The following is a 13778-nucleotide window of genomic DNA, read 5'->3' as shown; positions in this document are numbered from 1 at the left end:
GAGATTAAGTCAGATGTGCGATTGAATTTTGTGTTCAACTTGGTAAAAGCGGCAATGAAACTCATGAAATGTTAAGGCAAAAACATACAGTGGACAAACAATTAGCTGTGCTGCAGTATTTTGGTGGTGGCAGCACTTCAAAGAGGGTAATACGTGAGTGACTGACGAGGCGCGATCTAGGAGACCATCCACCACAATTACAGATGTTAACATTGCCACAAGGTTCCCCGTGGACAGAAAATGAATTGTGACTACTATGCAAACGTCCTGAAAACCCATTTGCATGGAGCCATGGAGGAAGAAAAGACCACATTTGCTGAAGAAACAGTTTTTTCCTCCAAGACAATGATATGTTGCTGCTGTTGCATTGGAAGAACTGACTGAAATTATTGGGACAGCACTGGAACACCCTCCATATAGCCAGAACCTAGCGCCCTGTGATTTCTTGGCATCCCCTACCCTGAAAAATAAAACAAATGTGCTGTAAGCAGTTCTCAACAGATGATTAAGTGAAAAATACCACAGCTATAACACTAAAAGTGATGTCACAAAACAGTCTACTGCACGCCTTTGAATCGTTATTGAAAGGCTACAAACTGTACTGAATGTGAAGGACGCTACTTTGAAAAATAAATATGTTAAGATCCTGTGGAGTCATCAGATTCTGAATAAAAACATCAGTCTCATTACTTTTCAATCAGACCTCTTATTGTGCTATAGTGAATAGAGGGGCTAACTTGTAATAGCCACAACAAAAGTAGCATCAGCATAAAGTGGCTATGGGTTAGGGCAGGGTTTCCCAACCACAGTCCTCAAGGCACACTAAAGATGCCTATCCACTAGACGATTAAAATGAGCGATTGAACGATAACAATATAGTTTGAAAGTAGTTTGCAGATTGTTTAAAAAAATTGGTCTTTTAGACATCATCGTGCAAACATGCTTGTCAACTTGACGATAACGACGGGTTGTTTGCAGATGATTGATTGTGCCTACACTGAACGACTGCTCGTTCAGTGTAGGCACATCACAGACTGACAAACGACTGCACGATTACAATGTCGTAATCGTGCAGTCTTTTGCCTGTCTTCTAGCGCAGAGGTTCTTAAACTCAGTCCTCAGGACCTCACACAGTTGACATTTTGCAGGTCACCCAGCAGGTGCACAGGTGTATTCATTACTCCCTGACAGATTTACAAATTTCAACTGATGGAGCTAATTATTTCACTTGTGATTCTATGAAGAGACCTGGAAAGCATGCATTGTTTGGGGTCCTGAGGACAGAGGGCCTGATTCATACCCGCTCGCAAGCGGGTCGATGGTGCTCTAGTGCGCATGACGGAGGGAGCTCCATCTTGCGCATTAGCAAGACCTGCATAGCGACGGCCAAGCCATCGCTATGGGTCTCGCACCAAAGGAGGCGTGCGGTCGATGGTGAGTGACAGCACACCCCCTTTGGTGGGCGTGCCGGGGGCGTTGCTGCCCAGACGGAGGCGTTCCCATGGGAACGCCTACCGTCTGGGGCCGGCTCCACTGACATCACTAGTGATGTCAGTGGGAGTGCTTTTGGCTCTGATAGAGCCAAAAACACTCCTGGGCTTGCGGCAGCGAGACCCTACCGCAGGGTCTCGTCACAAGCCCGATGGTCGCGATGGTCAGGACCATCGCGACCATCTTTTTGGCTGCTCACTTATGCTGTGGGTGGTTTACCCACAGCTATGTGAGCGGCAAGGAGGCCGCTCCACTTTTAGGTAGGAGGGCCCCGATTCAGAGCAAGCGCTTGTCAGAGCGTCCGGCTCTGAATCAGGCCCGGAGTTTGAGAACCTGCAAACAATTTTCAAACGATTATCGAACTATATCGTTCAATCGCTCATTTTAATCGTTTAGTGCATAGGCACCTTAACAGTCCAGGTTAAGGATAGCCATATTTGAGCACAAGTGACTTAATTAGTACCTCAGTTATTTTAATTTAACCACCTGTGCTTTAGAATGGATATAACTAAAACCTGGACTGTTATCTAAAGATCTGTCCAACCAGCCAACTAGTTGATTGGTTGGAATGAAAATCTGGTAACATATGGGAATAAATGATGATCAGCAATTTGCTCCTAAATGCCAGAAAACAGATGAAAATGGTCGTCAGACAAGTTTGTTAAATGTTTGATCTAAACAATTTGTTCAAACAACAGTTTTTGTCCATTTTCCAGCGTTTGGGAGCAAATTGCTGATTGTCATTTGCTTTCATACCTTACCAGATTTTCATTCCAACCAATCAACTAGTTGGTTGGTTGGACAGATAATCTTTAGATGTGTGGCCAGCTTCAGTGTGCCTTGAGGACAGAGGATGGGAATCACTGTGTTCGGGGATGATTGCTAATGGGTTATGTCATCATTCAGAACCAAAGGAAAAAGAAAAGTAGGGCTGGGGCACTCATATCAAAATCTGTATAAAATATAACTTTTAATAATATTACAATTTAAGAAGGTCCCCATGCTATATCTGGTTTGTTTACCATATTAGATATGGAGAATGGCGAAATGATTTTTTCTTATTATTTTGTATTTTTTGTTTTTAGTGTTTATTTGATGCAATAGTTTCAATCTCCAGCTATAATATGTCAGAGAAATTTGACATCTATACCAGTTGTATAAGGAGATGATTACCCTGAAAGCATAATCCAAACCCTGATGGTTAATTGACAAGTTCATATGTGTGTGAGAACAATAACAAAAAAGTGATATGCTGTGTAACCATTCTTTTCCCAATCCACCTCCTATATATTAGCTACAGAACCCAATATTCCCTGGTGGTCTCCCACTCAAGTACTGATCAGGCCCACCACTTTATAGCTTCCGAGATCAAACGAGATTGGGCATATATAGTGTGGTATGGCTGTAGGTCTATTGCCAAATGTAATGGTGTGGAATTCACTGGTACATACACAGCTATACTGTATGTAGGACTGTCTCATGAGAGGAGTCCACTCTGTTAGAAATACAGAGTCCAAAGAAAGTATTTGCATTTAGCATACTTTAATTGTTCCAAAAATAGATCATGTTCATACATAAATCACAGATTAATACACGTCTTGTCAATATTTGTACATATCCAAATTGTTCTAAGTGCCCTCTAACATACAGTGAGAACTGTTGCCTCCTTATCAGTAAGTTATGCCCATTAGATATGTTAACCATATAAAGGGTTAAACATACTTTGGACCAAAAACCAAAGAGAACATTAGTTGTTTTTTGTATTGTATCATATCTATGTTGAGTTTTTACAAGGTCTATGGAATGACATTAATAATCCTATTGTCAAAGTTTAAGAAATTTAAACACCTTGTATAATATTCTTACTCAAACCAGCAAAAAAGAAAATACGTCATGTACCAGGGTCTTATAGTCAGAGCACATCACCATTCAGATGTAAAAAGAAAAAGATCTTTTTTGAGAAATTTAAACACCTTGTGCATATATTATTAGTATTACTCAAGCTAGCTCAAAAAGTCAGGTAAGAAAGTAATGTCATATACCAGAATATTGAAAACAGAACATACCACCATTCAGATGTAAACAGAAAAAATAGTTTTGCTGATGAGTGGACCAATTAATCCACAAAAAACAAGCATTGTGTAAATAGCAAAATCACCTGAGATTGTGCAAGATGATATTCCTGTGCTGTGTTAACGATGCTCCTGACACAATAATAATAATAATCATCAAAAAGTGTTCCTGGCAGAACAATGAATAAATAGTGGGTATTCAGTATACAGCATTACACCCACATAGCATATATTCAACTGAGTACATAGAGCAGTTAAACTTTTTTAGCTCTGTAAAGTTCGTTCTTGTAGCAAAGGGCAAAAGTAGCAATGCTGCAACAGTCAAAATTAATATACCAGCAAATATTCACTGTCACTCATGGATAGAATTCCACAGCTAAAATAGCGGTGACCGGGCAACAGATATTGTGCCAATTTCAGGGTTAAGTCAAAGTGCCTTCCACTCAGATGTGGAGCTCGGTGGCTAACTATACATACAGTTGCAGGGTATCTTGAAGGGAGTCCGGTCTAGGCACTGACCGGACCTCAGGGGACGCGTTTTTCGCCTAACAGGTGGCTTGCTCACCTCTCCAATGACGTGTTACATACATGCTGTGCTTATAAACTTAATCCCTTCCTCATCATGTCACCAGAGGGCGTTTCCCCTGACGTCATCGGGCAGACTGTGACAGGCAGTTCTATAAGTCCTGTCTGTAGCTGCCATTGGGCAGATTTTGGTGTTATGCTTCTAAATCCCACCTACAGGCATGTCAAAGGGATTTCATCTAGGTTAGTAAATCGACAAAAAGCAGGGATTCAGTATATTAACCTCTACTGGTCTGGATAGTCACAAATTCCAGCCATAGATCTTAAGTAATTTTAGATATGAAAGTAGATATTATATAACCGAGCTCATAAGAGATGTGAAAAGACATTCAAAAAAATGGGAAATTAGAGAGGAAAAAAAAATAAAAAAAAAAATTATATATGCTGAACAAATCCCATAATGAATGGGGAGTAAATCATGAATTAGGGGAGATCCTTCAACATGGCCACTGTTAAGTAGAAAACATATTTCTTAAAATTACAATATTAATGTTATTAAGATATGAAAAGAATTATATAAATATATAATAACAGAATATAATAATCTGAAATATTTAGGTAATAATGAGTAATAAAAAGATAGTCAGGTGCATAAATATTGGGACATTGACAGAATTTTTATATTTTGGCCTCTATTCACCACCACAATGGCTTTGAAATGAAACAAACAAGATGTGCTTAAACTACAGACTTTCAGATTTAATTTGAGGGTAATTACAACCAAATCAGGTGAACGGTGTAGGAATTACAATGGTTTCTATATGTGCCTCCCACTTTTTAAAGGGGTCAAAAGTAATGGGACAAACTAAACAATCCTAAATCTAACTTTCACTTTTTAATACTTTGAGCCATATTCAATTAGAGGCGAAGTTTTCGCCTGTCCGACTGTTCACTTTATTTGCCTGTTTCAGAGGGGAATTTATTCCGTGCTCGTCCCCGCTTTTCGCCTAATTCAATTGCAAAACAGGCGAAAACGGAAATAGGCGAATGCGGAACAGGTGAAAAGTACTGAAAGAATTGGGGAAATCAGTCTGTACCCCAGAAAAAGATGCTCTAACATAGCGAATCAATATAGATGTGTACTAATAGCCCTAATAAAACTATTTAGCATACTTAAGTTGTGTAAATTACTTGCTATTAGCGTCTTTGTAAAAGTGGTGAAGAATGGCATAAAGTTGTATTTTTTGGTGAAAACAAGTAGTCCTGTCAAATTTGGGGTGCTTGAAAATGGGTGCAAGCATGTTTTTATGTCTCTAAAGTGAACTTTTAAAAAAACGTGGAAAAATCCACCTGCTGCATGCACCTGCAATCCCAAAAACACCCAGCCCATACTTGGGGACCCCCAAGAAGTCTTTCTCACTACTTTTAATGTTTATCCACCCACTTTTAAAATTTTCACCCCAAAAATGACATGTCTTTTTTGGGGTGTTCTTAGGTTTTAGTTTCTGGTTTTTTTGCGTATTTGTCCTTTGGGGGGCTGTCCCAAGGAGTCTCAGTTGTTTCCCCACGTTTGCACCCCAAAATAAAGATTTTGCATTTCTTTTCACAAGCTATTGATTGGAGAATCATTTTTGGAGAATTGTTTCCACTTAGGCGAAATTGTCCTGGAATTGAATTTGGCGAATTTTTCACAAAAAAACAGGCGAATATGGCTTTTCGCCTCTGATTGAATTCCCCTCTTTGTTGCAAATCCTTTGCAGGCAATTACAGCCTGAAGTCTGGAACGCATAGACATCATCAGACGCTGGGTTCCATCCCTGGTGATGCTCTACCAGGCCTCTACTGCAAGTGTTTTCAGTTCCTGCTTGTTCTTGGGGCATTTTCCCTTCAGTTTTGTCTTCATCAAGTGAAATGCACGCTCAATCGGATTCAGGTCAGGGGATTGACTTGGCCATTGCATAACATTCCACTTTTTAGCCTTAAAAAAACTCTTTGGTTGCTTTTGCAGTATGCTTCGGGTCATTGTCCATCTGCACTGTGAAGCACCGTCCAATGAGTTCTGAAGCATTTGACTGAATATGAGCATATAATATTGCCCGAAACACTTCAGAATTCATTCTGCTGCTTTTGTCAGCAGTCACATTATCAATAAATACAAGGGAACCAGTTCCATTGGCAGCAATACATGCCCATGCCATGACACTACCACCACCATGCTTCACTGATGAGGTGGTATGTTTTGGATCATGAGCAGTTCCTTTCCTTCTCCATACTCTTCTCTTCCCATCACTGTGGTACAAGTTGATCTTTGTCTCATCTGTCCACAGGATGTTGTTCCAGAACTGTAATGGCTTTTTTAGATGTTGTTTGGCAAACTCTAATCTGGTCTTCCTGTTTTTGTGGCTCACCAATGGTTTACATCTTGTGGTGAACCCTCTATATTCACTCTTGTGAAGTCTTCTCTTGATTGTTGACTTTGACACATATACACATCTACCTCCTGGAGAGTGTTCTTGATTTGGCCAACTGTTGTGAAGGGGCTTTTCTTCACCAGGGAAATAATTCTTCTGTCATCTACCACAGTTGTTTTCCGTGGTCTTACGGGTCTTTTGGTGTTGCTGAGCTCTCCGGTGCGTTCTTTCTTTTTAAGAATGTTCCAAACAGTTGATTTGGCGACACCTAAATGTTTTTGCTATGTCGCTCATGGGTTTGTTTTGATTTTTCAGCCTAATGATGGCTTGCTTCGCTGATAGTGACAGCTCTTTGGATCTCATATTGAGAGTCGACAGAAACTGATTCCAAATGCAAATGTCACACCTAGAATCAACTCCAGACCCTTTACCTGCTTAATTGATAATGAAATAACGAGGGAATAGCCCACACCTGTCCATGAAATAGCTTTTGAGTTGATAGTCCCATTACTTTTGGCCCCTTAAAAAGTGGGAGGCACATATAGAAACCGTTGTAATTCCTACACCGTTCACCTGATTTGGATGCAATTACCCTCAAATTAAATCTGAAAGTCTGCAGTTAAAGCACATCTTGTTTGTTTCATTTCAAAGCCATTGTGGTGGTGAATAGAGGCCAAAATATGAAAATTCTGTCAATGTCCCAATATTTATGCACCTAACTGTATGTATAATAATAATAAATGATTAAATTATGAATAAAAAATGAGAATAAAAATTATAAGAGCAAAATAAATAAAATGATTAATATATAGTCAAAAATAGTGAAGGTTATCATCCATAAATTATATATTTAATAATATAATGGTTGTGATATATAAAAGAGGTGCTAAAGTTTGTGAAATATACATGCACATATAAATATGCATTAACTTATAGCATCTTAAGATTCATAGCAGAACTGCCACTAAGCCAGCTGCCAGCTTTAAAATGGCGTACAACACTTCCCTCTCCAGCGGTACTCGTCTGACCCTTTATAAATCATGACATCACAGTCCCATTGCTTCAACATTTCGGGTTTATTTCAACCCATCATCAGGATACCAGTGCCGCTGGAGAGGGAAGCGATTGATAAATATCTCTCTCTATCAATTAAACAGGTGTAAGGAGAACACAAAGTGGCAAGCAATCTAGACATGCAACATATTCCTTCTACTGACAATTAAAAAATATATATATATATATATATATATATATATATATATATATACATACACACACAAACAAAATGACTTGCAACAACAGCCTGAATATCAAAGAGATCAGTAAATACTAATTTACACAGATCAAAAACCTTTTTTGTCAGCTGAATTATCCATTATATTATGATGATATATGTTGGGGAGGGGCGTGCTCCCACCGACACCCGACACATATAAGGGACTCCCACTTACCTTGCAATGACTACTAGTTAAAGAAGCTACTAAAATCCATAAAAACAATCTATAACCCTACTAAAATCCACAAAACTATTTACAAAATTATTGGACAGTGACCTGACCAAATTTTCCAACCTGTACCATGTATTGTTCAAAAACAGTATTACACACAATACATATCTAGTGTACCTAATTTAAAGCAATGTGAAGATTGAACAGTGAGGTGCAAGCAGAAATCCATACTGAGTAGGGCTTCGAGGCTAGTCAATCTGACAGCTAAAGGCCTCCATACATCTGCAATTGCTTGCAGCAATCGTGCAATTGAATGAAAAAGGGAAAGATTTTTATACACAATCGATTGCAAATTGCACGATTGCTGCAATCAATTGCTGATGTATGGGGGCCTTTAGTCGCGAACTTAGCCCGCTTGCTGCAGCTTATGGCGGATAACCCTGGGCATTATTGTGGGAATGCTGTGGTAAGTGCAGGCTCGGGGCTAGTAGCGGGGAGTAATTGAATAGCCCCCGAGTGCTAATTTGACACAAAGAACTGAATAGCCCCCCTAGATGTCAATACATGCAAATATCTAACAGCACAAGCAAAGAATTAGATGTTTAAAGCAAACTGACACATAGGGCTCATTTATTAACATTATTTTTACTAAAATAATGTGAAAAAGGGTGTTTTCACATCCTTTTCACATTATTTTAGTATCACCTACAGTTACTAAAGGGCAATTGGAGTAGAATTCGTAAAATTCTACTCCAACCCGTAATTATCACTTATTTTTAGTAATCAGATCGCATTTCCCATAATAGTAATGGGAAATGTGATCTGACCAAAGTTGCTAAAAATAAAATGTGAAAAAATACCGGGGAAAGCCCTGTGATAATAACACCACCTGGAGGTGGCATTATCCAGGGTCCCCCCCCCCGGTTACCGGACTCCTGCTCCACTATAACGGGCAGAGCAGAGCCCGGAGCCGGCCCCAGTGATCAGCTGTGTGGTCTAAACAGACCACACGCTGATTCACTGCAAGTAAAAAAAAAAAAACCTTACCTGAGTCCAGGGACTGGAGTTCGGGGCTCAGGTGATGTCCTCCCTCCGGTCAGCTGGTCTCCCATGGTGCACTGGGGCCCGGTCGTCACCTGACAGGGTCCCAGTGCAGTATGGGATGTCACCTGACCGGAGCGACAGAGGACAATCACCGAAGGCCCGATAACTGCAGGTAAGTGTAATTAAGGAAGGGGGGCTTAGCGATGGCGGCGGGGCTTAGCAATGGGGGGCGGGTAGCGGCGGCGGCTGGTCGGCGCATGCGCGGGGCACTTGTCACGGTATTTTTTGCGAAAATCAGTGCTTTATCGCAAGCTCTGTCCCTGCAAGGGATTTGTAGTAAATCCCTGTAATATTGCCTGAATTCGCACTGCGAATTGAGTCGGTAATATCACACTACAATCTGCATTACAAATGCGGATTGTAGTAAATAGAGCCCCAAGTATGATATTTAGCCTATCAGTGGGATGCAGTCATAATCCCGACTGCGGGGATTCCGGCGCTGGAATCCTGACACCTGTCAAAATTCCGGCACCAGCATCCCGAAGGCAAGTAGTGGGGTTAGGGGGAGGGTTAGCATTCGGGGTAGGCACCACAGGGGGAGGGTTAGGTTTAGGGTGCGGGGAGGAGAAGGTATGTTCAGGTACCGGGGAGGGAGGGTTAGGGTTATGTTTAGGGTGCGGGGAGGTCAAGTTTAGGCACTGGAGAGGGGGAGGGGGGGCTAGGTTCAGGTAACAGGGAGGGAGGGTAAGGGTAGGGAGAGAGTTAGGATACCGACCAGCAGGTCAGGATTCTGACAGCTGAGATCCCAAGAGCCAGCATTCCTACCCAACCCGTATCAGATACTAAATTATGTGGCAAACTTAGCAAATGACACTTGCAAGCATTAAATTTACAAACAAGTTTGTTAGATGCACATCGCTGTACTTTACTACTAAATCATGTTGTTTTGAAACCCTGTTTAACATCTGCTGAATTTTCACACCCTTGCATTGAGGCCATTTTCCAATATTAGTGTTTGTCACATTCCAACATCAACGATTTTATTATGCAGTACTCATAGAAATTATGCCCAGTTTTGTTCAGAAGACAGGTGATCACCAAACAATAGGTGCTCAGGGGCCACATAACTTGAAAGAGGGGACTCCACTCTTTTATATGTGAGCAACCCCACATTTACAGGTGTAATTATGGGCACGATAGTGCACTTAGCGCCCTACCACATCTACATTTTCGGTAGCACAGGGTAATATTGTCTAGTGATCACCAGACAATAGCTACTAGTTGGCCACATTATTTGAAAGAACAGGTTAATTTTCCAAATATGGGTGCCCTCAAAGTTTCTGGTGTCATTTTGGGGTGAGAGGGCACATAGTGAGGGCATATATGTAAAACATAAGTTTTCAGAAGCACAGGTTACCATTGTCTGGTAATCATAGTTGATCACCAGATAATAAGTACTAAGGGGACACAATCTGGGTGCCCCTGATTTTGTGGATGCTAGGTTGGGGGAAGGGACCTTCCTCCATCCCTGGACTCAATAATTCTGTAGTGCAGGGGGTTTTACCTTGCCTAGTGATTACACTGATCATCATGCAAAAATGTATATGGGGGGCAAATAGTTTGAAAGATGTGGCTCCTTGCTTTCAAAAGAGGGTTCCCCCATCTTTCTAAGGAGTGGGGTTGGAGAAACAGATTGACAAAGTCCATACCCCAATACATAAGACACAAGGAAAGTTAAATACCAACAGTTATTCTACAGGTGCCATTATCTATCTAGCTCCTTTTCATTTGATTGGTCTTAAGTATAAGCACTCATGGGCAGTTACCTGTGTATTACATGAGCTATATTTACCTTATTATTATTAGTCATGCTTTATGCAGTGCTTCAGTGCCCCACTGCACCAGAAAGTAAGAGAAAACAGTACACAATAAAACAAGACATACAAGGTAGAGTAAATAAACGCAAATGTGAAAACAAAGGGTTGGAAGGACTGCTCAGAGTTTATAATATAGTGTGAAAAGAGCAAGGCTTTAGGCTTGTACAAGGCTGCTAGGTTTTATTTCAAAGTGGGTTTTTTCTAAGTGGGACTACATGTACAGCATAACTTAAAGAGTTAGTCAGGAGTTCTTACTAGCTATATCCTCTGCGATCAGTGAGGGATGATGATTTGACGGATTTTTCCATTCTTTCATTGCAGGTAATCATATATTTGCACCAGGCACCTATTATAGAAAAACCAATGCTGTTTGGAATTCTCTGATTTGCTGGGTATACTGTCTTTATTTAATATCTGTAAACACCAGAGTAACTTTAAATTTAATTATTTAGTCAGATCTTATCTCTTAGCTTCATGGGATGCTGTTTTGGCCTTGCTTGTTTGTATTAGAATTTTATGACTTGTATCTGGTGTGGGTGAGGGTAATGAGGGTGGGTGTAATCAGTGACTACACATGTTATGCTTAACTATATAATCAGTAGGTCACAAGGCTTTAGGCTTGTACAAGGCTGCTAGGTTTTATTTCAAAGTGGGTTTTTTCTAAGTGGGACTACATGTACAGCATAACTTAAAGAGTTAGTCAGGAGTTCAGCAGGAGGAAGACAGGAGGACAACATTTTAAAAGAACTCTCTATAACTTGGAAAAAAGCAAAGGATCTTCTGAGCTTCTGGAAACCCTGCAACTCAGCAACCAGCTTCCATTATAACCTGGACCCACCTTTTGACAACACCCTGCTTCAGCATTGCAAGCAACTACCTGCTTACTGAACATTTAATACTTGTATGTTTGCGTTTCTTCTCTACATTGTTTAAATCATTCCAATACCACTGTCAATTTATCTTTACACCACTGTAGTATCTACCATTGTTTCACACCTATACCTTTTTTTTTTTTTTTGATATATATATATATATATATATATATATTCATACTTTAGACTAATTCTCAAGTCTTGCTACTTTAACAGCTCTACACTCCTTTTTTGGTTATAATTTACTATTGTAGTTGTGCCTTTACATCTTCCAGCACTGTTCTTTCTTTTATCTGATTTTGACCTTTGACCTGTACTGCTCCCTCATCTCAAACTCATTACTACTACTGACTTTTTCACCCCCAACCGCCTCATCTACACGATGTCTCTTTTATTCTACTCCACCCTCACTCAGCCGCTACATTATTTTCTCCTCTACCACCAGTTTTCACCTCTTTTCTCCATCCATAGTCCCCCTCTACATTCTCCCCCTCTGTCTCTCTTCATCACATATAAGTCTCTCAACTGCATCTCCCACAACTCCAGTATTATTCACTTCTCTTCCACCATGGTCCTGCTGCACCACCACTAAACCCTGCACCCTCTCTTTTCTCCAAGTTACCTATCCTCTCCCCCCCCACACCACACTAAACCTCCACCTGACCCACCACCTGCTGTCACCCTTCCCCATTCAGAAGCCAGCCACATAACCCCACACTCCTTATTCCCCTTCTCTAGATCAGTATCACCTCCACACTGCATCAACCCTAATAATCTCATTCTCCTCTCACCTCTTAACTCTGTCCCTCTCTCCTGTTCCCTCTGGAAAGCCAGTTTTGTCTATAGTAAACTGGTCTCCATTCATGAGCACTTCATCTGCAATGCCTTGATTCTCCTAGCCATCACCAAACCCTGGATTTACCCCTCTGACACCACTGCTCCTGCAAAATTCCTCCATCACTTGGCTTCCTGGCTCTTAATCTTCAAATGGGCCATCAAGACCTATTTCTTCCTCAATGCTTTCCAGCGCTCATCCTAACCCACTACTCTATGCTCCTTCCTCACTATCTAGCCCATCTGTGTCACCCCTGTTTGTCTGACCCTCCCCTCAGAATGTAAGCTCTCGCGAGCAGGGCCCTCTTTCCTCACGTGCTTCTTCTTGCCATACTTTTACTTTCATTCACAATGGCACCTAAAACTGCTTACTGATACCCTGCTGCTTATTTAGGTGTTATGCAGCATTGTTTATAAATCATGTACTTGCACTGCATTGTCTGTACTGTTAATAGCTGTTGTCTTGTGTGCTCACTTGTTTCTGTACTTTGTAAGGTGCTGCGGAACCCTTGTGGCGCCATATAAATAAAGGATAATAATAATAATAATAATAATAATGCTGAGACAAAAGACGCTGACTTGGCATGGCGTTAGGCATGGCAGTGATGGTGTATCAGTTTAGTGGTAGCAGTAATATATGCGAGCGTAGGGCAGACTCTCTCAATACATGGCTTTTCAATGAGCATTTATGGTTTATTAGGTGGACAGGAGTCTGATGAGGAGTGGTAGACAATTCCATAGCCTGGAAGATGCACGGGAGGTTTTGTAATGGTAGTGCCAGTAGGGATGGACAGCGGAAACCAATAGTTATCAACCATTGATGTTACCGATCAGATGGAAATACTTTTCCCAACAAATTGAGGGTATTCAATGTTTTCCAGCCATCGGATGCATTTTTCGATGGCTGATAGCTTATATGCAGCTGCAGACACCCGGAAGTGGTGGGAAGCCCGGTAACCATTCGATGCAGGGCTTCTGATGTCCATGCCTAAGTGTGAGGTTGCTATTAAAGAGCAGGCAAAATGCAGTTCAGGCCTGAATGGCAGTCAAAATTATTTAAAGGAGGTTTGAGAATTAAGAAATAGCAGCTTGCTAAGGGCTTTCTAGGTGAAAGTGAGCAAATATAATTGGATTGTGAAGCATATGGGAAGCCAATGGAGGATTTTGCAATAGGATACTGTGGATGTGAAGTTATAAAAAAAAA

At 40.9% G+C, this 13778-nt stretch overlaps 1 protein-coding gene across 1 annotated transcript in view; it reads right to left on the bottom strand.

The window, feature by feature from the left end:
- Positions 1–13778, bottom strand: part of CEP41 (centrosomal protein 41) — a 69577-nt gene that overhangs the window by 52894 nt on the left and 2905 nt on the right. The gene's annotated exons all lie outside the window — the stretch shown is intronic.

The sequence above is a fragment of the Taudactylus pleione genome, unplaced genomic scaffold, assembly GCF_031769625.1.
Source record: "Taudactylus pleione unplaced genomic scaffold, aTauple2 ptg000086l, whole genome shotgun sequence".
Classification (NCBI taxonomy): domain Eukaryota; kingdom Metazoa; phylum Chordata; class Amphibia; order Anura; family Myobatrachidae; genus Taudactylus; species Taudactylus pleione.
This window is presented reverse-complemented; position numbering and strand designations above follow the sequence as displayed.